This window comes from Mesoplodon mirus (assembly GCF_964341445.2).
Source record: "Mesoplodon mirus genome assembly, chromosome: 2".
In the NCBI taxonomy this organism is placed as follows: Eukaryota; Metazoa; Chordata; class Mammalia; order Artiodactyla; family Ziphiidae; genus Mesoplodon; species Mesoplodon mirus.
This window is the reverse complement of record NC_138977.1, coordinates 59,401,199-59,428,537: the sequence shown is the minus strand read 5'-3', so window position 1 is coordinate 59,428,537 and position 27,339 is coordinate 59,401,199. Positions and strand designations below refer to the sequence as shown.

At 52.8% G+C, this 27,339-nt stretch overlaps 1 protein-coding gene across 1 annotated transcript in view; it reads right to left on the bottom strand.

The window, feature by feature from the left end:
- The window catches only part of LOC309815846 (cadherin-23-like), a gene marked incomplete at its 5' end in the record, with an annotated part of 205,170 nt that overhangs the window by 171,070 nt on the left and 6,761 nt on the right, over positions 1–27,339 (bottom strand). The window lies entirely within an intron of this gene.

Here is a 27,339-nt window from a genome sequence, read left to right as displayed (position 1 = left end):
TAGCCTGTCAGCCAGGGCTCCTGCCCCACTGCTTGCTCCGAGGAAAGCCCGGCGCTGGACACAGAGAGGGGCAAAAGGATGCATAAAGAAGAGGTAAAATTTAAGCATGTGGATCCTTGAACTACACTGGGAAAGTTAAGAGCAATGATCGCAGCTAATGCAATGGTTCATCTCACCCCCACAATGACCCTAGGAGTAATGTTATTCTTCCCATTGTACCGAAGAGGAAACTAAGGCACAGGTCTCATGGCTGCTAGTTGTCAGAATCTGGGGCCCACGCTCTGACCACCAGGCTCTACTGTCTCCCAGGAAAAGGCAGTCTGGCAAACACTGTCATTGACAAGCCTTAATTCACTGCCAGTGTTTTTCCAGTGAGGGCAAGGCTCTCTAAGAGGGGAAAGGGCACAACGGGCTGAGGTAGTCTCTGAAGGCTTCCTGGAGGAGGTGGCAGAAGCATTAGAATGGAGCCAGAGCCTTCCTAATAGGAAGCCTCCCAGACTGGGGGCTGGTGGGCACACACTCTGATCTACCCCTGAGGGCCTTGTCTATTGGCCCCACTGGGGGATTCCCTGGAGATGGGGACCACTGGGCCCTCATCAGCAGAATGAACTGGCTGGGTCGGCTTGGCCGTGCAGGCTGTACTGGCAGTTGGCACCCCAGCACTGCGGCGAGGGGGTGGAGGAGGCAGCGGGTGCCAGCATCCTGAACTCCAGAGCCTGGCACATGAGCGGCACCGTTCCCGGGTTATGGATGAGCTAAATTAGCTGTGACGCTCATTAGCGGCAGTTCCTAATTAGTGAAAATTAATATTGGCTTTGATAAAGACATTGGTGCCAGCTCTTCAAGGCGGAAGCATTATCGACCTTGTCAGCAGGGCTAACGAGTGGGCAAGTGGAGGCGACAGGGTGTCTGGGAGTGGGCAACGGGTCACTGGGGAGGGAGCACAAGGCTCTCTGGGGCACTGTCCCTCAGCAGCTCTCAGCCCTGGGGGCAGGGCCATGAGCCTTCCCTCCTAGGGTTCATGTGACCCTACGGCAGTCCTTCTGCGGGGACCTAACCCCACACCACAGATACTGTGGGATCCCTGGGCAGACCAGTCCCAGTGACGGCTAGCACCTATAATATCCATAACTACCTTTAATATTGTTTGGCTATTATGTGCTCCAGGCTGTGTATTAAATGTTTTCACACGTATTTAATGCTCCCCAAATCCCAGGAAGTAAATACTTTCATTAGCTCCATTTTACAGAAGAGGAAGACTGAGGCTCAGGGAAGTTGAGTAACTTGCCCTGGGATAAATGGGTAGCAGGATTTGGACCCAGGCAGTCTGACTCCAGAGCCATGCTCATGGCCTCTGTTATATCCTACCCCTCCCCCCGACCCCATCCCCAAAAGAGGGAACCTGGAGGCTAGTACAGCATAGCTCACCCAGCATTTAACACTATATCTGGCACATAGCAGGTGATCAACACTTACTTACAAATGAACAAATGAATAAGCAGAGGGAGCTCTTAGTTCTTCCAGAGTGTTTATATTAATTTACCTTTCACATCTTCTTTCTCAATCTATTTGGTATTACAGAGAACCTGAATTTCAATTTGGGTCTATTTCTCTTGAAACTGCCCAGGACAGAATCCATACGCTATATCCCAGAATGCTGCCCGTCTGGCAAGGGGGGCACGCAGAAGCACCCCTTCTTCTCAGGCAGTGACTGGAACTCTGGAGGCCTCGGCTCACCCAGGCCCTGGCTACGCTGTTGCCAAGTGACCAGCTCTGGGCCTCATACCTCATACCCCTTGGGAGGTGACTAGGCAGATGTGGCTTCTCTTCACCCCAGGCCCTGCTCTCCAGCTGGGGACCCTGAGTCCCGCCTGGGGTAATGAGGGGAAGTAACAGATACATCTAGTTTTAATCCAAATAAAGGGAAAGTGTTTGCCACCATGGAGTTTATAAAAATAACAATGCATTATTCGGGCATTAATAACAATAAAGATGTCAAACTGTCAGGTAAGAAGTTAATCTCATTTGAACACAATTAAAGGTTCTATTACCCCACCACCTGGGGCCACTTCAGCTTTTACCACTCAGCAGGCTTAATCGATAAATGGGCCAGGCCAAGAGCACGGGAGGGGCTGGAGCTGCCCGCCTGCTCAACCCACCGCTTAGCAGCTCCCTCGGTGACACCAGTGCAAGGACGCAGGCCCCGCCTAGCTGTGGAGTACCTGGCAGGACTTTCAGGGCCAAAGGCTGAGGGGAGCGTAAGCTGGGGCCTGGGCCTGCATGCCTGCCATTTACCGTACTTTCCTGGGACCAATGATCCCAGGCTGGTCCTTGGTACCAGTAGAGGGGTCCCTGCCCTCACGTTCCTGACAGCCTGAGAGGTCCAACCAAGAAGAGAGGAGCACTGTCAGTGTGGAGCAGAGAGGGGATCCAGTGCAGGGAATCAGTCACACAGGTGATGGACGGAGGAGTTGAGAGGCCAAGCGGGGATGGCCCAGTGACCAGCAGCACCAGGAAGCCACCGTGGCCAGCTCTGCACAGCAGGGACAAGGGAGGAAGAGGTGTTTCCAAAGCCGAGGGGCCATGGTCACCTGGTGGGAGCTGGAGCCAGCACCCAAGCAGTGGACACCCTTCCTCCCGCTGTCCAGTCTACTGCCGGGGCTAAGCCCAGATGGAAGCCTGTGGACCCAGGAAATGCAGCTTACAGTGTCAGCTCCCTGTGACTGAGGGCAGAGCTGAAGAGGCCAAGAATGGATCTGAGGATAAATAAGCTCAGGACTGACCCAGGGTCTAGTCCTGAAATTTAATTACCCACCATTTACTGAGCACCAAATCCATTCCAGGCACACCTGCAGAGGTAGGGCATATGAACACGGGTTAGATGTCATATTGGCCCTCAAAGCAATTACCACCCAGTGAAGGAAATAAACACATCAACAGATCATTTCCACATAATGTGATAGGTGCAAGGCCGTATCACAGGCCATGAGAGGCCGGAGGACAGACCCCTGAGGAAGGAATTCCAGGAAGGCTTCCTGGAATAGAGATGGTGTGAGATGGGTGAAGGAAAGGAAAGAGGAAAGGAAACTCAAGAAGGGCATCTGAGGCAGCAGGAAGTGTACCAACCAGGCACTAAGGCAGGAAACAGCAAGGCATGGGGCGCATGACAGCAGAGGTGCCTCTGGCCCTCCTAGCGCACCTGCCAGGGCACAGCTGGGGCCGTGTGTCCTGAGCTGGGGAGGGGGCTGGGCGGGGGACAGTGACCTGGGCATCACTGGCTTGGGGTGGTCAGGGGACGAATGGAGGGGGAGATCCCATCATGGGGAGCATGTAAAGGGGGCAGAGGGCATTTCCTGGGAAGCACTGCTCCGTGGGAGAAGGAGACCAGGTAGCAGTTACAGAGGCAGGAGAGGAGCAGGAGGGTACCTAGGGGACAGTGAGTCAGGTCACAGGAGCTGCAAGGTCAAATACAGTAGGGAGTCTGGGAGGTGAGGTCTGAAAACTGCCCCACCAGCCGGCCTTAGTGTGAAGTGTGTCAGTGCAATGTTGGGGCAGGAGCCAGGCAGGAGGGTCAGGAGTAAACAGGAGACCGAGGTCAAGAGAGAGCCAGTGAGTGAGTGTAGACCACCCGTCAAGAAGCCTGGTTGCATATATTTAAAACTTTTGTTCTTCAAGACACTGCTTAAAAAGAGTGAACAGACAAGCCACAGACTGAGTGAAAGTATTGGCAAATCATCCAACTAATAAAGGACTCCTATCCAGAATATATAAAGAACCCTCAAAATTCAATAACAAGAAAACAACTTGCTTTTCAACAATGGTCAAATGATTTGACTAGCCACTTCACCAGAGTAGATATAAGGATGGCAAATCGGCACATGAAAAGGTGCTCAACCTCATTAGTCATTAGGGAAATGCAAATTAAAACCACAATGAGACACCACACACACCTACCAGAAGGACTAAAATTAAAAATACCTCCCATCATCGAGTTACCAGAGTTTGGAGGAGGGAAGAATGGAGTTATTGTTTAATGGGTACAGAATTTCTGTGTGGGACAATGAAAATGTTCTGGAAAGAATGGTGATGGTTGCACAACATTGGGAATATACTTAATGCCACCGAACTGTATACTTAAAAATAGTTGAAATGGTAAATTTTATGCCATAGATATATATATATAATTTCCATAATTAAAAAAAAAACAGACCTCCCATGCCAAGCGCTGGCGAGTGTGGTGAGTGGAGCGGCTGAGTAGGAATGTGAAATGGTACAACCACTTTGTAAAACAGTCCGGCAGTTTGTTAGGAGGTTAAACATACACATATGACTCAGCAATCCCACTCCTAGCTATTTTCCCAAGAGAAATAAAAGTATATGTCCATACAAAGTACATGAGTTTCATGGCAGTCTTATTTGGAATGGCCAAACACTGGAAACAAGCCGAATGTCCATCAATAGGTGAATGAATAAAGAAATTGTGGCCTGTCTTTGGAATACAACTCAACAACAAAGAGGGATGAACTGTTACATAGCAACAATATGAAGTGGATCTCAACATAATTTTGCTGAGTGAAGGCAGACAGACAAAAAGAGTTCATACAGTGTTATTCCATTTATATAAAGTTCTGGAAAAAGCAAACTAATCTACAGAGACAGAAAGTAGATCAGTGGTTATCTGGGGAGGGAACGTGGGAAGGGTAGAAGGAAGGATTACAAAGGGGCCCAAGAAAACTTTTGGGAGGTGACGGATAAGTTCAGTATCCTGACTGTGGTAGTGGTTTCAAGGGTACAGTATACACATATCTCAAAATGAATCCATTATACACTTTTTTTTCAATTATACACTTTAAATGTTGTTTTTCATGTGTCAATTATACCTCAATAATGCTGTAGATAAGTTTGTTTTTTAAAAGAAACTTGAATGGAAAAGAAAGGAAAGTTGGTGGAGGGAGCTTCAGGGTCCAGAAGGGCTGTGTTTTAGGACGGAAGGGACGTGAGTCCTGCTTCGGGGCTCCTGGGGGGCCAGGGGTCTGCTGAGCCATCCTCGAGCCCACAGAGAAGGAGCCTAGGAGAAAGACAAGTCCTGAGCACCTGAGTGAGGGGAGACAGCGTCCTGAAGGCAGAGGGGGACGCCGCGAAGGCTGTGTGTGGGAGGAGTTCTGGGAGAGGTGGGGAGTGGAGGGTGTGAGCATGTTATCTGCCCCACCCCACCCTCCCCCCAGCTCCTACAGAAGTGTGGGGTGACGGTATGGGAGGCTTGCTTGCTACAGAGCCAGTGTTCCAGGTAAGAGGGGCCCAAATCATCTTAAACAGGGAGGGTGTGGGAATCATACACATGGAGAGTTCCCGGAAGCCAGAGGTGACAGAAACTATGGCCAGCTGCGGAGCAGAGAGGATTTTGCAGAGGGGGACATGGCAGGGATGACAGAGCCGGGCAGAAGGCAGAGCTGAAAAGTGTAGGGCAATGCCATCCAGCCAAGTGCACAAACAACGTCCCTGGAGTTGTGCAACACAGCAGTCCAGAGAACGTGTGGGGAATGCAGCGCAGATCTTTCCAGGGGAGTCAAGTATCCGCACTGGCTGGAAGGGTAGTGAAGCTAATCACAGATGGCCTGGTCTGGTAGACCAAGGAGCCTGGGATGGATGTGTGGGCAGCAGGAGCCACTGAAGGTTTTTGCACTGAGGAGTGACCCCATGAGAGCAATGCTTCAAAGACCCCGCATCTACCATGCTTGAGACTGGCTACGGCTCACCATCACCTAGGCTCAAGTCCAGGTCATGAGGATTCGGCCTCAGGGCCCCCACCCTGGGATCCTGTCTTTTCTTTCTTTCTTTCTTTTTTAAAATTAATTAATTTTATTTATTTTTGGCTGCATTGGGTCTTCGTTGCTGCGCGCAGGCATTCTCTAGTTGCAGCAAGCGGGGGCTACCCTTGATTGTGGTTCACGTGCTTCTCATTGTGGTGGCTTCTCTTGTCGCCGAGCACAGGCTCCAGGCGTGTGGGCTTCAGTAGCTGTGGCTCTCAGGCTTCAGTAGTTGTGGCTCGCGGGCTTCAGTAGTTGAGGCTCGCGGGCTCTAGAGCACAGGCTCAGTAGTTGTGGCGCCCGGGCTTAGTTGCTCCGTGGCATGTGGGATATTCCCCTACCAGGGCTCGAACCCGTGTCCCCTGCCTTGGCAGGCGGATTCTTAACCACTGCGCCACCAGGGAAGCCCGGGATCCTGTCTTTTCATACCATGTTTTCTGCCACGACTCCCTTCCTCAAGCCCTCCCCTAAAGCCAGACCACCTGACCCACTGTCCCCTGGGCACACAAAACCACTCTCTGACTCTGCTTATAGTATCCGTCCACTCAAATGCTGTCCTTTCTTCTTCAACCTAAAGATGTATCCACTCTGACATTCATTCATTCATTCATTCATTCCATATCTACTGAAGGTTCATTGTGTGCCAAGCCCTCAGCTAGGCACCAGACACAGCAGTGAAAGACAAAGTCGCCACTCTCATGGAGCCAGATGTGCGGGTGGGGAGGGTAGGAGATAGACAATAAACACAGAAGCAGTGGAGACTTTCAGATGTGAAGTGTTAAGAAGTAAACAAAGCAGGGTGATGGGAGAATGAGGGGCTGGAGAAAGGGCTGGGCTACATTAGAGAGGGTGGTTAGGAAAGACTTCCCAGAGAAATGAGTGATGAGGAGGTCCCAGTTTTGCAAACTATCTGCAAAGACTCAGGGAAGAGCGTCTCAGGCAGAGGGAACAGTAAGCGCAAAGGCCCTGAGTTGGGAATATGCTTGGCTCATTCAAAGACCAAAGGCAAGTCATGTGGCTGGAACAGAGTGAGCCAGGAGGAGGGTGATAGGAAAGGAAGTCAGAGGAAGGCAGGGGCCAGGCCACAGAGCTCTGCAGGCCAAGGAAGCAGTCTGGGTTTAGTCCAACTAGAGGGAAAATCCAGGGAGGGTGGTAAACAGAGAAGGGCCATGCTGATCTATGCTTTAAAATGATAGCTCTAGCTGCAGGGTGCACTGGGTGGCCCTGGAGGGAGAGGGGCAGCAAGGCTGACCTTCCACCTCCCCCTGGAGAAACCTGTCCTAAATACCTCCCTGTTCATTCATTAAGACAACATTCAGTGAACGCTAACCATGTGCCAGCCCCACCTCCCGCCTAGGCAACCCTGGGAGTATGTCACTGTGCTTCGGTCTCCTGGCTTGTACACTGGGAGTTGTGAGAATGAACAGGTTAACAGACATAATGTCTCAGAAGAGTGCCATCCTTAGGGACGGTGGGAGGGAGGGAGACGCAAGAAGGAAGAGATATGGGGATATACGTATATGTATAGTTGATTCACTTTGTTATTAAGCAGAAACTAACACACCATTGTAAAGCAATTATACCCCAATAAAAAAAAGAGTGCCATCACATAGTAGGTACTCTTATCATGATCGTTATTATTACTCTGTGTCAGTGATGAGCCCTCTCTCTGGATGTCTTCATTGTAGCTGCCATTTATTTTGGACCTCACTGTAGACTCTCCTGACAGACCCTCCTGGTCACTGAGCTCTGGGGCTATTTAAATCTTTGTATGCAGGCGGTTGGCAGTGGCTCCCACTAGATTGAAAACTTCTTTTACTATTAACTATAAACTTAAAACTCCCTTAGTGCCAAGGACAGAGCTCTGCTCATGACATTTGTTGGATAAAGGATGGAAGATGAAAGATAGAGGATGGAGGAGGAAGGAGGGAAGACGGAGGGAGTCCTCTGCCTTGGGCCTGGCCTGTCTGCAGGGGCGGGATGACCGCCTCTGGTTGCGGAGGACATTGTTCTTACAGCACAGCACCTGTCTGGACCACAACAAACCCCCTTTCCCCTGGTGCCACCGAAAGGTCCTGGGGGCCAGGGAGACAAGGTCCAGGGGAAGCCAAGGACATCTGGAGAAGAAAGGGGAGCAGTGGCAGAGGAGAAGGAGGAGACAAAAAAAGGGAAAGAAAAAGGGACACGTGAGGATACAGCAGAGAGCCTAATAATCGGGTCCAACTCTGAGCTGGGAGCAGGGGGACCAGGATGATGGACTCACGGTCCCTCCGTCCAGGGCAGTCCTTCTGGGGAGGTGCAAGGATGAATACAGAACTAATGGCTGAACCCAAGGTGCTTCATGAGAAACAGGGGACGTGGAAACAAGTCCAGAGGCCCCAAGGAGGAGTGGCCACCGCTGCCTGATGGTCCAGTGACAGCCCAGGTGGAGCTTGTCTGCAACGGGGCAGTGAGAGGTCACTGGGCCCTGCAACAGGCCCCAAGCAGCCCCTGCCTCTGAGTCTTTGTCTTTCCTCTGCATTTCTGCCTGGTGAGGCTCGTCCCAGCGTCCACCAAGACCCCTGTCACCGCCCTCCTGCCAGAGACCTGACCCAACAGTGTTCATCCAAGTGCCTGTGCTGCACACTGAGCCCCTGACACGCATTCTCTCCTTGAATCCTTAGGAAAGACCAGAGAGGACCCTGGTTCCAATGCGCCAGGGGCATTCACAAAGATGTCCCGCAGAGATTTGGGGGTCTGACTGACTGCAATGTCAGGACATTTCCCTAGGGAGTGACTCTCTCCTGTGCTCACCCCATCCCTCTCAGCTTGCCCCTCATTACTACCCATGTCCAGCCTGGGTGGTCATGGTCAGCTGAGAAGTGTCTGACCCTCCCACCCCAATGGAAGCCATAGGAGCCAGGGCCACTGGACCTGCTGAGCCGCTTCAGCAACTGGTGGGTGCTCAGGAGACATTGTGGGGCAGGGTACCGGGGATTCATGAAAGAACTCTGTTGAAGGCATGCATCAATGGTCCTCAGAGTGTGCTCCCCAGGCCAGCAGCATCAACGTCACCTGGAAGCAGGTGAGAAATACAAATTCTCGGCCCTACCCCAGAACTGCTGAATCAGAAACCCTGAGATCAGGGCCCAGCAATTTGTTTTATCAAGGCTTCCAGAGGATTCTGAGGCACACTGAAGTCTAAGAACCACTGGTGTACATTATCCACCCACAAAATGTTCTTAGTCGAGTTCACACTTAGGTTTGTCAGCTTAACTCTCTGGAATTAGATGGCTGTTCCCAGCAACCCCGATCCCGGGGATCCTCTCTCGGGTCTCCAAAGGGGCTCGCTCAGCCATTCTGCCTTGTGCCAGCCCCTTCTCACCCCTCCTCCTACCATCCCCCCACAAAGGAAAAAGAGTCAATGTCCTTTAAGTAATAACAACATCAGAGTGCATGCAGCCCCACAAGGGCTCCCCGGCTGCCCTTTTGCTCTTCCCCAGATTCTGACTTCATAATAAAGAGCAGCCTCCAAGGTGGAGTGTGACCCCATGGGTGTGTGTGTGTGTGTGTGTGTGCACACGCGCACACACACACACACGCGCACACACGCGCACACACGCACACACGCACACAGCCCCCGTACTCTGTCTCGTCAGTGGGCAAAGGCTGGGGTGCCGAGCAGGCTCTTCTGAGACATGACAAGCTGAACATCCTATTCCCCCCACCCTCGGGAGGAAAATTACGACTTTCTCAGGGAGGAGGTTTTTTTTTTTTTTTCTGTGTTTTTTCCCTCTCCCCTCGTTCAGCACAGAGCACTAATTTATGACTATTTCCCCGAGTCCACTGAAGTAAGAGGGTAATGGCTTTCACCATTTGCTTTCTCTCACCTGTCATTCACTGCCGGCTACCTGACAGGACTGCAGACAGTGTTCCAATCACAGGGGCTGCTTTTTTTTCCCAGGGAAGCAAAGAACTCATAGCGGCCGTGGGGAGACTTATTTCATTCCTAGATGGAACAATGTCAGGTAAACAGCTGTAAAAATTCATAACCAGCAGGACTGCCTCTGGCCCCCAGCGCCCCGGCTCTGAGCTGGCCCGGCTGGGGTCCGGGGAGCTGGGTGGCACTCGATGATTTAGAGTCCCCGGTTTCTATTACTCCATCGACTCCAGCCTCTCGACCTCGAGTAGGTCACGCTGCCTCTTTGTCCCTGAAGCGTTCTAGCTGCCACCTGGAGAGCAGGTTCTTTGTCCTCAGGGCCAGGCACGGAGAACACTGGTCAAAAGCCCAGGTGTTTTCTCGGGGAGCCACCTGTCCCCAGCTGAGTGGCTACGGGCAGGGTGCTGAGGTTCAGTTGCGCATTTGAAGAACAAAGATACTCTGTACCAGCGCCGTCCAACCCAACGTGCAGGGAAAATGGAAACATTATCCGTGCTGTCCCAGACAGCAGCCACTCCATAGTGCAACTACTGAACACCTGAAACATGGCCAGGGTGAAAGAGAAACTGAGTTCTCTATTTTTATTTCATTGTAATTAATGTACATTTAAATAGCTACGTGTGGCAAGTGGCTGCTACATTTTGGACAATGCAGCATTATACTTTTCCATGTGCTTCAAGTATTTCATACTGACAGGAATGGAGATATGAGTATACCATCCTCATCCTAGGCTGTTGTGAGGATTGAATGAGATATTGCATGTAAAGTCTTGGCCCCTAGTTGGCCCTCCATAAATGACAGCTTTTATTAACTATGGGACTTGGTCAGAAGGACAGGAGAGAAGGAGGTTTGAACTTGGGAGTGTTCAACTTTAACTTTACCTTCCTATCGTTAGTTTTCAGTTTAACTAGTCAGGACATCTAGCTGCTGCCAGGGAGGGGCACATGGGACACATGACCAGGGTCAGCCATCAACGGTCCACGAGAGGTCCTGCTGTCCAGCACTGTCATCCCCCTCTGCTCCCTCCATCCCTGACCCCTATTTCTCATTTAACATCACCCAGAAGTGTAAAGGTGAACCCAGGCTCTGGCACAGTGGGGCTGCGTGGAATTGCTTCTGGATGAGACAAGTCCTCATCACAGATCACTGGTGGGTCTTGGAAGATTCTCTTCTCTGGAGCCAGGGCATACAGGAGATGCGGCAGGACGGACTGGGAGAATGACCATTTGACAATCTTCTAAAACCCTGCAGTCAGGGATTCACAGAGAGGCTGCCCTGGATTTCAGTCTTGACTCCACTGTTTACCAGTTCTGGGAGCACGGCACTTTAACTGTTTTCTCCAAGCTTCCGTTTCCTTATCTGCCCCAGAGAGACATAACACACCACCTGACAGGTCTTCATAAAGATTTGATGCAATAATGTGTACAAAGTGTCTCGTAGGTACTCAATAAATAACAGCTGTTATTACTCTTGTCATTACTATTCTTCGGAGGTAGCAGAACGCACCTGTTAAGAGGTCAGTTGCTAGGGCGGGACCACCCAAGTTCAAATCCCAGCTCCACCCCCGACCTACCAGCTATACGATCTTGGGCAAGTCACTGCAACTGTTTGCCTCAGTTTCCCCATCTATAAAACAGAAAGGATAGTAACCCTCCCTCACAGGGTTGCTATAAGGATTTAAAGGACCTTACAGCAGCCACTGACACAGAATAAGTACCACATGTGTTGGTGAAATGAAATATTCTAACAAGGCCTCCAAAGATAGGGTGGTGGGTGGACGACATCTACACTTTCCTCATAAGAAAGCGGCCAATGTAAGAAACCCCAGCAGGCTTGGGGTTTGACCTGTTGACGGCAGGACACTGCCCTGGCCGAAACGAAGGGGCAGAAAATGAGGAACTCCAGCAGAAAAACTTCAACAAAACAGAGCAGTTCTAGCACGAAGACGCCTTGACCTCAAGGAGCCTGGCTCTCAGACACCCTGGGGACTTTACAACCACGGATGCTTTGTCAAGAGAGAGTCAACATCCTGATTTATGGATGAGAAAACTCTGGCAAAAGAGCCGGCCAGTAAGAGAACACTAACCTCCTCCACCGTCCATCCTGCCTTCCCTACTACTCACCCATCTCTCCCAGAGCCCAGAAGAGAGGCTGAGGACTGGGGAAGGGAGGGAAGGAGCGGGGGGGGTGACCCTGTCCTCAGCCCTCATTACTCTTTTAATGGCATCAACTGCACAGAAAATAACTGGGAAGGAAAAGACAACACTTCTTGCCAACCAGGTGCGTGCAGGCTGGGATTAAGCAGCTTGATGGTGTGCCAAGCTTGGTGCTGGGCATAGGGCATATGTCCTATGTCACAGCCCATATGTCATCTCACCAAATGAGGGCACCAGGCTGGAGCAGGGACGATCACCTAGCCTCCCAGGAAGCCTGTCTTCTCAGTGCAGCCCCTGGTCTAATTTCAGAATGCAGCCTCATTATTGCCACTTCTCAAATAGACTCAGATATATTTATATTTTTGGAGCCAAAAAGCAGTATCACTTTTCTCATTGACATGTTTCTAGTCAATAAAGTAGGTATTCTAAGTTGTAAAAATATTCATTCTCCTCCCCCACCTTCACCCATGGCCTCGATGAAGCTAGTTTTATTTTAGATGGAGTGAAATGCAGCCGGTAAACATTTTAATTTTCCTAAGTTGGTCTTTAGGCAAAAGAAGAAGTGTTCCCCCTTGGATCCGAGGCTTTCTAAGTTCAGAGGTCTCACCCAGAAGGGCAGGTGCCACAGGTCCACGCCCCACCTGTGTCTTCTGGTTTCCTGTGTCCAGACAGTGATGACAGGAACTGAGCCAGGTTCAGGGGGACCTCAGACTGTCAACATCTGAACAGCCTTTTGCTTTTTGAAAGCACCTGTGCAAGCAGGGGCAGGTCCCCAAGTGGGACAGGAATGACCATCCCTGCCACTGTGCTCCTGGTGGGGGCCAGGCCCTGTGCTCACCTCATTATTTCATTCAACAATCACAATAGCTCTGCAAAGTGCATGGGACCAGCCCCATTTTATAGATGAGAAAACAGAGGTTCCCAGGGCTGAAGGATCTGCCTGGGGCCTCAGCATGTGCAGAGGCAGAGCCAAGCCTCGGAGCTCCCTCCTCCACAGCTCATGGCCTCTCACACTATGCTGGGAGTGCTCAGCCAGGAGCTGGTGATGGATGGCTAGACTGTAGGACAGCAGGTTCACTGGCTTCAGAAGCCACCCCGCCCCTCCTCCCTGCACAGACCCTGAAACACACCCTGCCCCTGAACCAGATCCATGTCTCCTTCCCAAGCAGGTGGTAGTGGGGGGCACCTAAGGAGGAAGCAGTTCCTTTCTCCTTAATTGACTGTAAATTGCTCCAGAGCTTTTAATGAAGGCCTTCAGGAGTAATTATGTCACTGCTGCGCAGCCACTCTGTGTAAACACAAAAGGCGGGGGCTGAGGGCATCTCAGCATTGTGGGCATCTCGGCTCTGCTGTGCCTCCCCTCCCCTGCAGACCCCCTCCTAATTCACACATCTGTTATCCGTTGATGAGCCACAGCTGAGGTGTAGAGAACACTGGCGGTGTCTCAGGCAGGCGACCTGCAAGACGGTCAGGCAGGCAAGAGGCGGGTCCAGAGAGCCCAACACGAGGCCCACAGGGCAGCCGCCACCAGGGCTGCGGGCCTGAGCTGGCCTGGATGACGGAGGACTCACAATAGACTCCAGAGCCAATTCCAGAGGCTGGGAAGCAACACAGGAAGGGGAACGGTCGCAAAGTGTGGTCCCCAGACCTGCTGCAGCATCACCTAAGAACCTGTTGGAAATGCAAATTGTTGGGCCCCAAGCCAGACCTACTGAATCAGAAACTCAGAGGGTGTGGCCAGCAACGTGGGTTGTAACAAGTCCCTCAGGGGGTTTGAACTAGTAGTGGGAGGGAAAGAATACAAATGGGAGGACCTGTTAGCCTCAGCTTACAAAATGGGGAAGCTCAGGTCTGAAGAGCTGTGGTTTACTCAAGGGCAAATAGTGGGGATGGAGCCGGGCACTGCAGCCATAAGCCCTGGCTGGGGGCCAGACCATCCAGTTCAAACCTTGGTGCTAACGTTTAATGGGTCCTTCCACTTTGGCCAAGTCACAGGCTTTTCCTCACCTATAAAGCAGGGGCAGAAGTGGCCCTATGGGCTGTCCTGAGGGTCAGATGCATGGGAACCCGACACAGGGACTGTAAATTGTTTTTGTCCCAAGACGCTGCCATCACACTGCGAGTCCCATCTTGTGACTGGGCACAGAGAAGAGGGAGCACTGGGGAAGAGATAGGGACTGTGTTAAAAGAGACAGAATGCTGTTGTCAGCACCAGAATACCCCCATCCCCAGGGCAAGAACTGTTCATTACCTCTCTGGACCCCTGCCACGGGGAAGCGCCCACCACCTGTCCCCCAGCTGCCCCTCGTGTGTTCAGCGAGTCTTCCTGTCACTTCCTCTCCTGGACGCCTCTTCCTCAGAAAAGGCTTTCCCAACCTAAGGGTGTCGCAGCCCAGGGATGAATGTGCTCTTGGGCTGGGATAGACACTTAAGTCCTTACACACAGAACGAGTGCCACCCATGTGCCATCATTCCCTGTGTCAGGCTCCACAGGGGACACTGATGAAGGAGACCATCGATGCTCACTGACAGCCTCCTGCACATTCCAATGACCCCACCTAACAAGCTTTAAGACACGGTCCCTGCCCTCAAAGAGCTCACAACCCAGTCTATACCCTGGCTTCACCCTAGCTGGTCCCCTAGAACACTGAGGGGCTGCTAGGGTGGCTGATCCAGACGAACGCCCGGGGTGATGGGGGGTGAGTTGAGCTGTAAGGGCCCCACAGGGAGCTTTGCTCCCCAAACCTCATGCCCTTGTGTGTTAACACCAAGCACGTCCCCAGTAGTTCACTGAGTCCCCAACTACAGATCCGTGTTGATCTGCCAGGGCATCTGCCAGCCTGCAGAGACGGTGTCCCTGGCAATGGGACTGGGCTGCCCCCAGGGGTAACAGTCTGCCAGAAGTCAATGAGATTTGTCCACAGGCTCTGGTCCACTCACCTCCACTCTACCTGCACTGTCCCAGGCAGCCTGGAGCCAGAGGCCACAGAGGAACCAGCAGGCGGGTACCACTGTCCTCACCCCACATTCTGGGGCAGCACAGGATGAACAAAGTGGGAGGGACAATGACCTGCATTGCAAGGAAGCTGGAAGCCGCTTCTTGGCACCCAGGTGGGGCCAGTGGGGTGCCTGGGCCCCACCGGCACTGCTCACCAAAACGCTGCCTCCCTGCCTATCAGGGCTGAGTTATCCCTGGCATAGGGTTCTCTGGAGAGCTCATAAAGCAGCTGATGCAGCGAAGCAGCTTCAACACTCAATAATCCCTCCATCTCACCCCAGTTGGACGCCAGCATATTCATCTTGAATTATCCTTTCAAAGGCCAAATCAATCCTAGGAAGTGCTAGGGCTGCCGTCGCACACACTCCTGCTGCCAAGAGAGCCCAGGAAAGGAAGGTCCATGGGCCGTGATATCAGGATGTGGGCACAGAGAGAGGTGGCCAAGGAAGACCCCCTCCCTCACTCAAGGGAAGGGGCCAGAGGGGACCAGAGTTTGAGGCTCTCATCTCCTCCATCCACTGTAGTATGAGGGCAGAGTGAGGAAGCTGAAGAGAGACCACAGATGGTGGGAGAGGCCTCTGTTCTACCCCAGGGCTAGAAGGTTCTCCTCTTCGCTTACCCTGACCTACTCACCTGCAAAGAGGGTAGAGTTCTGGTTGTGGAGGGAGAAAGACCTGGGCTTGGGGGCTTCCCTGGTGGCACAGTGGTTGAGAATCTGCCTGCCAATGCAGGGGACACGGGTTCGAGCCCTGGTCCAGGAAGATCCCACATGCCGCGGAGCAGCTGGGCCCGTGAGCCATGGCCGCTGAGCCTGCGTGTCTGGAGCCTGTGCTCCACAACAAGAGAGGCCGTCATAGTGAGAGGCCTGCGCACCGCGATGAAGAGTGGCCCCCACTTGCCACAACGAGAGAAAGCCCTTGCACAGAAACGAAGACGCAACACAGCAAAAATAAATAAATTAATTTAAAAAAAAAAAAGAAAGACTTGGGCTTGAATCCAGCTCACTTAATGAATTGGGCAGGTGACAATCTCTCTAAGCCTCAGTTTCCTCATCTGTAAAATGGGTTGAATAACCACCTCCTTCATAGGGGGCCGTGAGGATTAAATGAGCAAGGCATGCAAAACCCTTGGACACAGCACGTGGCACATAGCAGGGTGAGCAAGTGGGAAAGTCTGTCCTGAGTCTGAGGGCTGACTACAGGAGCCGGGACCTCCAGAGCAAAACAGAGCACATTCAGGGGCAGGCTTCTGTCTTCAGACCCTGGACAGCGTCATGTGAAGAGGGACAGGCTGACTGCAGGGAACTCTGGGCACAGGGGGACCGATGGAGCATCAGGAGGAGGCAGACAGCCCATGAGCAGGAAGGTATGCTCACTAGCTGATGAGATGGGGAGCGCCCACTGCCGCAAGGGCCCACCCTGTGCCTGCACTACCTGTTGGCAGACAGCTGTGCCGAGTGCATGCCTGGTCAGGCTGGGAGGTGGGACCCGGGACCTCTGGGCCTCTCCCACCTGCAAAGCGAAAATGCCCTTGGAAGAGTAACGCTTAAACCACACTTAATACTTATGTGTTGGGCACAGTGAGCTTTGGCCACTTAAGGGTATTGTTCTTGTCCCCAAGCTACTTCTCTCCTAGTTGGGAAAAGCACTAGTCAATGACAACAAAAATGGTTAGCATATATTAGTGCCAACCACATTTCTTTTTTTTTGTGGTAAACGGGCCTCTCACTGTTGTGGCCTCTCCCGTTGCGGAGCACAGGCTCCGGACGCACAGGCTCAGCGGCCATGGCTCACGGGCCCAGCCACTCTGCGGCATGTGGGATCTTCCCGGACCGGGGCACGAACCCGTGTCCCCTGCGTCGGCAGGCGGACTCTCAACCACTGCGCCACCAGGGAAGCCCCAACCACATTTCTTAATGTCCAAAGTTAATTAACTTATTTGGTTACTGGTCACTGGGTGACCATCACCCCCATGTTCCAACCAAGTAAACTGAGGCATAGAGAGATTTAAGTAGCCGGTGACAACAGTCCACACTTGTTCAAGATGCAATGCAGGGCTTCTTGGAAGAGGAGGCACTTCAAGACAAATACCTCAATAAAAACAAAGTCTGCCATTTACATGGCAATTTAGTTTTCAAAGCTCTTTCTTAAAGCTCCCTGGGAAGTCAGCTGGGCAAGTATGATCAGCCCCATTTCCAGAGGAGGAAAAAAGAGGCTCAGAGAGGCTAAGGGACTTGCCTGTGGTTACAGAGTTAACAAGAAGTACAGCTGGGATTAGAACCCAGGCCTTGTGCCTCCCCTGCCAGTGCTTGGTGCCCTGTGCCCAGATGGGGGAGAGGAGGAAGGGGATGGCACCGAGATGAGGGGACTGTCAGGGAGATCCTTACACCAAAGGACAACTTTCCTGTGTCCAAACCCAAATCCAGGGCTGACACAGAGACTTGATCTCCTATTCCGGACTAAGCTGTAGTTGGACAGTCAGGCTCACAGGTCCCCTGAGCCGTGTAAAGAACAGTCAGGGTGAGGGGAGTGATGACAAGTTCAAAGTCGGCTCTGCCTGCCACCGTCTCCCCAGCCAGCTGGAGGATTTTCAGCTCTTGTAAATCACACCTTCGGCTGGTTCTCAGAGAGCCCAAGTGTTCCTGGCTGGCTGCAAGCTCAGCACATCCTCGTCCAATGGCACAGCTGAGCCAGGCTCATCTGCCAGCCCCCCAGCCCCACTAAAGGGGGTGCCTGCTGTCTGGCCACAGCACAGTTGGCTGAAGCCCCCACCTCCTTAACTGCTGATCACTGGAAAAGGCTGTGGGCCCAGGAGCAAGCAACCTGGTTAATCTCACACTCTCATCTATTTCCCCAGTCATTTCTCAGCAATATTTCCAACTCTGCACAGTATGTCCAGCAAGCACTAGCCTATTCGGAGTAACTGGGGAAGCAAGGCCCAAACAGGGAAATCGACTTGCCCAAGCTCACACAGCCGTGGGAGCAGAGTCAGTCCTGGGACCTAGGCTCCTGCCCGAGTCCAGGGCCTGTGCTCCCAGACCAAGCTGTGCTGGCCACTCTCCCCTCTCTGGGAGCAGCTGCCCCTTCATCCAGCTCCTCGCTGGTGTGCACCCTTGGTCACTGAGACCCTTTCCTGGGTGACAGATTGAGGAAAGGCCCTCAAAAATCCTGAGGGGTGGCGGAGTGGGGTAGTAAGAGTGTGGATATTGAAGACTGAATTCCTGGGATTCAAATCTCATGGGAGCTTGGGCAGCTTGATTGATCTCTCTGAGCCTGTAACATGGGGACCATGAGAGAGCAGACTTCCCATCATTGCGGGAAGGGTTCAAGGAGATCATTCAGGTAACCTAACTAGTAAACCACAAGTACTAAATGATTACTACTATTATTTTTATTTTTAACTACAACAACCTATTTCTGCCATCCAAGACACAACACAAGCTGTTTACCCCACTGCTGGTGGGCCTGGTCCACGGCCTTCTGAAATGCTGTTCCTGTGGCTTCTGCGTGTAAACCCAGTCACTCAACAACACCTCCACTATGAACCTCCCCCTCTCCATGCCCAGAATGAAGTCCTTCCTTGCCTGAGCATTAGCAGGGCCCTGGAGCTCACACCTCCCACTTGCCTGGGGGTGGTCTGGGCATTTACCATACATCCTCTCCTCCACTCCAAACCGGGGCTCCTTAAAAGCAATGACCCACACACAGAATCCCAAAGTTGTGGTTAAGTTGCACAGGCTTTGGGGTCAGGCAGCCTTGGGTTCGGGCCCATTTCTATCCTATATAAGCTGTGTGACCCTGTGCAAATTACTCACTCTCTCTGAGCCTCTGCCTTCTCATCTGTAAAATGGGGATTATAAAGCCCACTTTCTCAGTCTGCTACAAGGATTCAGTGAAGCAATGTGTATGAAGAGCTTACCTAGACAGAGTACGTGTGTAAATATAGTTGCCATTTTCCCACTTGTCTTTAATGTGTGTGTCCCTGCGCTGCCTCCAAGCACAGCCTGGCACAGGTGTGCAGTGCAAACCATTAACGCCTGCCTGCACGACATGTGGCACATCATCGTTATCATTAGTGATATTATGGCTGCATCCAAAACACCCGCCCCACCCCCACCCATGTATCGAGAGGCAGTCCACAGCTGGGGCTGCCACAGGCTCCAGATGTGCCCAGGCAGGGGCCTCTTGGAGAGGCTACAGCCCAGCATTCCCCAAAAGGGTACTAATCTGTCCTATAACCCCCTTTGAGGGCCGATGCTGACCTGGAGAAAGGCAGAAAGGAAGCAAGGCCACAGAGGCATCCAGGCCCTTCCAGAAGTCCTGTGAGTCATCCCCCACCTCCCAGAAGGAAGAGTAAAATCCCTGCTCTGTGAGGTCATCAGGAAGCCAGGGCCCCAGACCAGCCGGTCCCAGCATCTGATCACCTGGACAGATACTAGATCACCTCCTTCCTCCAAAACCTCACCCAGGACTGACAGCTTTAGGAAGCCTCTGGGCTACCCTCACTTCCCCTCCCTGAGCACTCCAACCCCAGATTGTGGCAGCTCTGAGGCACCTGGAGCCCTTTCTCTAAACATCAAGTCCCAAGCTCACAGCCCACCAACCCAGGAGGATGCCCCTTCTTCCCTAGGCCCAGAGGAACCCCATACCTGCATAGGCAGAGCCCTCTTGAATTTCTTTTGCAGATGGTGTGAGAAGTTAGAGCAGGAATCCAACAGTAACTCTCTGAGGCCCTTGGGCAAGCTCCCCCCTTGGGCCTCAGTTTCCCCATCTGTAAAGTGGGATCTGACTAGTGATCATCAAATTGTCCTATAGGAGGCCCTAGGTGTTCATTGCAGGCCCTCTGAGGATCCTTGGGTGGGGGGTAAAAGTGAAGGTGAGGAATACAGGCTGTTACCACTGTGTACCTCTGACTTTAACTTCAACCACAGACAGTTATTTCTCCTTAGCACTTATTATTGTCTCAGGCACTCTAATTTTGTCTGTATTGTTATTAGTTAGTGAGCTACACTGCCTCTGTACAGGTGGCAGGCGGAAAAGCCCAAACTATGCTCAGAGCACACACCCAGCTGATGTTTGGGAACCACCCCCACTGGACTCCTCATATCCACATCCCTCTAACCCTTCGATTCCTGTAGTTTTGCCACCGGCCCTTGCCAGGGAACTGCTCTGTGGGACAATGACCCCCTCTTCCCTGTGGCGGTCCTAAGGAACACTCCGGCTAAGGAAAAAATCATTCTCATCCTGTGGTTCTCCATCCTCTCCTGAGAGATGATTTCTTCCCTTTATTGAGACAAGGGAAGAGGGATACAGGGTAGGATAAATAGCCCCTCCCGGGGGACACCAGGTACAGAGAAGGGTCCAGGAAAGACCCAACCCCCTCTCAGATTCCCCTCTAACCTGCCCCTCTTCATATCTGCTCCAGAGCCTCATGCCTGGACGTCATGCCATCCCTGAATGTGTGCTGCCCACACGCCCACCATTCATGTCAGCATCCCCGCATCTCCCACGCTGCGCCCAGTGGGGCCTGCCCCTGCGGGGAGTTGTCTGCGTGCTTGCAGGCACACAGCTCCTCCGTCTACTGAGACCGCCGATGCGGGTCAGCCCACCTGAAAATTGCTCTCGCTGGGTCCAGACGAAACAGCTGGGCATTGATGGAGTTTGCAGAGAAATTAATCAGCGCCGTCTGGCAGTGGTGCCAGGCGCTGCCTGGGCCTGATGCATCCTAATGAATCCCGAGCTCCTGCCTTAACGGCTCCTGACAAGACTAATTTAGCTGTGTAGGTGATTAGTGCGGGCATTATCACCTGAATTGTGGCTCAAGACACTTTGGAGGTCTGGGAGGGTCTGCCTGGGGACGTCAGCTCCATGAGCCACCACCTTGGCGACACATAGAGGGACCAGAAGCCAAGGGGAGGGGAATCAGCAAGACATTCAACATCCACTCAGCCTTTCATTCTTCCTTCATCCCTCTGCTCATCCGACCAGCAACTGTCGAGGCCCACTTTGTACCAAGCACTGTGCTTGGCACAGAGGACATGTGCCAGGAGGCTCAGCTTGCTGGGCTGTACAGTGGACATGACGCCACTTCTCTGGGATTCATTGTGAGGCTCTGATCAGAGGCTGGAAGTCAATAAACACTAGCTAATAGTATCACTCTACAATCTTATATTACACATAAATACCAAAATGATAATTAATTGTAACATTGATATTAATTAAGATAATAAGTAAAAATGAACAGCCGATGGGTAGTTACACACAAATAACCATGATAGGACTTGCTAAGAGCTTTCATAGAGGTGAATTCAAAGCAAACAGAGGGTGGGGGATGGCGGAGGCTACGGCACCTCCCAGGGCAGGTGACATCTGAGTTACACCTCGAAAGATGAGTAGGGATTCACCAGGTAGGGAAGGGGAAAGGGCACTCCCTGCCGAAGGGACAGCACGGGTGAGGGTGTGGCGGTGAGACAGAGGTGAGGTGTTGGGGTGCTGAGTGGGTCCCCATGATGGGGAGCAGGTGAGGAGTGGTAGGTGACAGGCCATGATAAAGAGTTCTCACTCCTTTCTCTATGCACTTGGGAGGCTTTGGACTGGGGGTATTTAGAATTGGGATAGGAGGAGTGACCTTGGGACCCAGCCCCGAGGGACACTGTCCCCCTCCAGGACCTGATGAGTGAGGACTGGGGTGGCAGCCAAGGTAGACGGACTAGATGCCCTCCACCCCCTCAGAACTCCTAAGTCAGCTCGGTGCCTCCAAGCCAGGTTTCATGCTGCTGCTTCTGTGTCCCTCCCTGGAGGCCAGCCAGGGCTCGGTGCCCCAAGGGTTCCCAGCAAATATGCCATATACAGCCTGGGGTGGGCAGGCAGCTGGGGTGATTAAAAACATGACCATCGCACGGTGTGGGCTTTGCCATTCACAAGCGCAGGCACAAACAGCATCTGTGCTATCTGGGAGACATGCTCTCCTGGGCGCTCTCCCTGGGCAGCCATCCCTGTCATCAGCAACACCTTGCTCCTGACACCCTGGGGAGGGGGGCGCCTGGCCTGAGACTCCAGAAGGATGGCGAGCAGGCATGAAGCCAGCCCCAGGCCCTGCCTTGGAAGGTTCCCCCCCGCACTCACCAACTCCAGACTTCACTCCTCCCCCAAGGCACCTCAAGCCCCAGGCATAAGCCAGGCACGGGGGTTGGGGGGTGCCCAGGGGACATAGAGATGGCCCAGGCACCTGGAAGCATTCACAGGGCAACAGGGGAGACAGATGAGCAGCTGAGTAATAACAGCACTGCAACTGGGACTAATAGAGAAGGAGAAAGCAAAGGAAGCAGCCCTTGAGCCCCGCCTGGAGAAAGCCAGGAAGGCCACACAAAGACGGCAGCGTGTGAACTGACTTGACTGAGCAACGGAGGTTCATCATGTTCCAGGAAAAAGGAGCAGCAACTACAAAGAGTAAGAGGTAGGAACTCGCCTTTCCTGCTCGAGAAACTGCAGGGCGACCGGCGTGGCTGGAGTGGAGCGAGCTGGGGCTGTGGGGAAGGAGGTGAAGTCGGAGTGGTAGCAGGGCCTGGACTGCAAACAGCCTCGATGCCAGTTAAGAACACGGTTTTTATTCCAGGTGGGTGAGGGGGCTTGAGCTGACCTTGTGACAGGCTCTCTCTCAGGTTGAAAAGGACCACTTGGCTGGGAGGGTGAGAAAGGCTGCAGCAGGGCAGAGGGAGCAGGGGCACCGCTGAGACCATCGGGAAGCTGTTGGGATGATCCAGACTTGGCCTGTGGTGGTAGGAGGTGAAGTGGTGAGAAGATTATGGAAATATTTTGAAGATCAAGCCAAAAGGATTTCCTGCTGAATTGGATATGAGGTGGGGGGGGGGAAGGGAAGAGTCAGGGAAGACCCCAAGTTGCTGGTCTGAGCAACTGGAAGGATGGAGTTGCAACTGAGATGGGAAAGGCTGCAGGGAAGCAGGGGTTTGCAAGGAAGATTGGGAGTCTGGCTTTAGACTGAGGCTGAGAGCCCTTTAGACATCCACGTGGAAATGGATGGAGAGGTGGTATATGAGTCTAGAATCTCTGGTGTGAGGAGGCCCAGGCAGAAGGTAGAAGCCTCAGGGCTGTCAGCACACAGGTGGTACCCAGAGCTGCCGGACTAGGCATGGCATGGGAGTGAGAGCATGGAGAAGAGACAGAGGAGCTGGGCCCCGGGGCCCTCCAGTGCCAAGAGGCCCTGGAGAAGTGGAGGAACAGGCAAAGGAGACTGAGAAAGCACAGCCAGAGGTGACGCCCTGGAGGAAATAAAGATAACTGCTGAAAGGCCACAAGGTCTGAGGATTAACGGTCAGCTTTAGCAACAGGGAGGTGGTCGGTGGTCCCGACATGAGCAATATTGGTGGAGTGTTTGGAGTGGATTGGGGAGGGCGATCGGAGGCAGCATCCTTGCACCCTGTCCCTCATCCTAAAGGTGCCATGAGGCCATTCGCTGCCGACAGCCAGGGCCGAGGTGTGGGCTATGCCAACCAGCTGGCCAGGCATCAAGTCTTCACTGTGCTCTTGCTCTGCCCCGCCCAGGCCGGGCTCTGCTGCCAGTGACTGAGGTCCACGTCTGGAGAAGACAAACAGGGACAAGGGGGGCCTGGATGTTAACAGGCCAGGGGAAGGCAGAGCTACTTCATGACTTCATTTGGCTTCTGTCTTTTCCAGATGGGAGATGGGCTACAAAAAGAACATCACACAGAAGGAATTGGAAGCTGAGATAGGAGGAGATAGAGATGGAACATGCAGCCTCTGTGTGGGATTTCAGACGGCTGGGCCGTGCCCTCCCATTCCACTCCCCAGCACGTGGCCGCTGGCCCGCAGTCGGAAACTGAGGCAAGAGCATGAAGAATGGAAAGGCTCAGAAGGTTTGGGGTGAATGGAAGTCCCAGTCTCTAAGCCAGGAGAGCACACTCACAGAAGCTACATTCTGATAGAGCCTGTAATCAAACTCTACCTTCCATTCTTAAAAGGAATTTAAAAACGAATTAAGACACTTAGGACACTGCCTCAAGCACTCAGTAAACATTGTTAGTATAATAATATATATAATATATATATAGTGTACCATATGTTATGTTATCATTATTATTCTGTAAGGCTCCAGTGGTCAAAATTAGGTTCAGTGGGTAGTAGTTGCAGGGACAGGTTTCATAGTAACATTAGGAAGACGTTTTCATTCCCTGAACTGTCCCCACAGCACAGAAATGAGCAGCCTGGTAAGATCATGAGTTCCCCTTCATTGGGGGTCCAAGCAGAAGCCGGATAATCTGTCCCATAGCTGGAAGTTTGGTCTGCCCGCAGCTCTGACCTCCTCCTCTGGTAAGCTGACATTTTCAGACTAGTTTGGTCTCTGGCTCTAGCCACTGGTACCAACCACCCCCACTGGACCCAGCTCACCTATGTGCTTGTCTGTCCCCCTTGCAATCCCGTGGCTGGCAGGACAGTCCAACCAGCCATCCTTGGGACACACATAAGTTCTCTTTTGTGTAACAACAAAGCATTCTAGGTGTGGAAGCTTTGGAGTTAACTATAGTGTATGTATACAGCCCAACAATCCAGAAGGGAGACTATTCCATCCCATTTTACAGTTTGGAGCACTGAGATTCAGAGAGCAAAGGGTTAGTGAGAGGCAAGCCTCAAAGTCAAGTCTCTAGGCCACCCCATTCCACATGGCAGGCAAAGGGCCAGTCTCCTTGACAAGCTGTTTGTCAAGCTTGACAAGCTCCTTGACAACCCTTACCCTCACCCTAGCCACTGCTGGTCAGAGGTCTGCACCCTGCTTTGTCCACGTGAGTCCATATGCATCCTCTGAATGGCCCAGGGCAAGTAGGTGACAGCACTCAGTGGAGGTTTCCAGGGCTGTGTTATCTGAGGGCCCAGAGATGTGACACCCTGGGCTAGCAGGACTGCCCCAGCTCAAGGCCACTGGGCCCATCTTTCCAATGCCCTCTCATTGGTGAGATGGGGAGATAGAGGCCCAGAGAGGGGAGGCACTGTGCCCAATGCCACATAGCAAGGAGCAGAAACTGGGCTCATGACTTTCAGGGCAGAGCTGTGCTGCCCCATCCTGATGCAAAAGGAAGGGAGGAGGCCAGGAGGGTGCGGTCCAGCTCAGCACTGGCCCCTGCCCAGACAGATGAGCAGAGTTGTCTTCCAGCTCACTGAACCCTCTCTCATTCCTGTGGCCTCCCAGAGCCAGGGATCAATCCCCACTTCATCAGATGCTCCCCCGCACCCCGCCTCGCGCTGTGACTGCCAAACACAGCCATAATGGGGCTGAGTCCTGGGAGTTACTCCTGGAGGCCAGTTGATATCCGCGCTTGCAAAAGACAATCAAGAACCAGAGCCAAAGGTAACTGGAGCAAGGCCTGCTGGAGGGCTCGCTGGGGGCGTCCAGCCCAGGGTGTATCACTACCAGCACTGGCCGAGCAATGGCCACCCCTCCCAACCCCATCACCCTCCCTGCAGCACAGGCCTCTGAGAACCCCGCACTCAGGGCGGAGCGGGGCAACAGATGGGGTGACGGGGCTGGCGCTGCTCACCTGAGGGGGCCTTCGCCTCTCCCTGCCAGCAGCCCGGCTCAGTGAGTGGCTGGCCACACCTCTGCCTCAGGGGCCTGCCTGTCCCAGATGTTGCCTCCACCACAAAGGAATCTCCAGGACGATGAGGTTCAAACAGACGCTTATAAAAATCAGCCACAGGAAATAGTGTGTGAAGCAATGGAAAGGACCCGTTCAGGACTCTGCTCAAGAGCCACCACCTCCCCCTAACCTCTCCTGCTTCCTCCTGCTCTGCCCTGCCCGCAGAGGCACGACTCGTCCCCCTTCAATCCCCACTGGGGCTTAACCAGACAGCCCACCTAGCCTCTATTACCCGCGACGCTGACTTCTTTACCCCTCGGTCGAATTCCTCTCTGAATGCACAGCACCCAGGCCTGGCACAGGGGGCACCCCATCTATATCTGATAAACTGATGAATGAACTGGAAAGAGCAGAACCCCTAGTGGTGATAAACGCTGCTAACATTCATCTCTTACGGATCCACAGGCACTGGGCACCTCTCTGCTGGCTCTGCGCCAGCCCCACGCCAGGTCTGGGCCTGCGGAGGAGCCAGGAAGAACCTAGGAGCCCACAAACACCACCCCCTGACCCAACTCAGAAGGGAGGAACCAGCTCAGCAGTGTCCCCAAGGGACTGCCGGCCATCCTCTCCACCCCTCAGAAGGTGAGCTAAGCCTCTGGAAGAACATTCCAGAGAGGCAATCTGCCTCCTTCCTAGACACTTCAAACATCCAGATGCCCAAACACCAATCCCCAAATCCAGCCTCACAATGCTGATGCGTGGGGCTGCTAATCGTCAAAAGAGTGGCTACTTTCTACACAGTGGGTCCCCACAGCCCTAGACACAGAGTGCCACTGGGCCACGGGGACAATCCCTACAATAGTCAAAATACCTGCTGTGCCCAGCACCTACCAACAAAAAAAAAGGAAGAGTGGAAGGAAAGACCTCTGCAGGGGACTTCTCATGTGCCCCTGCAAACAGCAGGGGAGAGTCTGGGGCCCACTGAGGCTCCCCTCTTCAAGCAGAGATTTTCTTTGAAGAATTTTGCATCTATGTTTGGTTTTACACATATGAAAGAGTGCTTTAAATGACCTATTAGTTAAGTGTCTTCACAGCCCTCCCCTCTCTAAGCCATCCTGCTTCATTTTCAAGTATAAGTGATACTCCAGAAAGATGCACCGTGCTGGCTGCCGATGCATGCTGCTTCTGCGCACAGCCCCACCCTGATACCCATGAAGCAGGCAGACCTGAGTGTAAGAAGCCCCAGATTACAAGCACTTTCTCTAAAATGACACGGACAAGAATGAGAGGACACAAGAGGGAGTGCTGGTGGAGGTGAGTGGCACCTCCTGGCGTTGTTTTCCTGCGTGCTCACAAGAACTAGTGCCTTCCCATCAGCACAGCTGCGAGATGGGTTTGTTCAATTCAACCCCATTTCCTGAGAAGCTTCAGGGTCCCTAGAGCTGAGCTAAGGCCATGGGGCTATGAGTGCCGACCTCCAGCTGCAAGTGTAGGAGCCAGGCCCTCGGGAGGGGCTCGTGAGGATAGACCTGGGTGATGAGGTGGCTCAAGCTGGGGGCAGGTGGTGAGAAGTGGGTACCAGAATGCTCGTGATCACTTCCTAGATAATTTTTTTTCTAATGACAGAAAGATAGGCATACTCAGTGCAGAAAACTCAGTAATCACGGAAAAGTACAAAAGGCTACAAAACAAACTCTACAAGAGCTTTCATCTTCATATTTTCACAAGGAAGAGGAACGAGGCATTTTGTAGGACAAAATTAGTGCAGAAGTGAAAGTCAAGCAACTTGGGCTCAATGTGATAAACCTTTGACCCTAAGAACTCCTCTCTTTTGGAATAGGCCACCACAG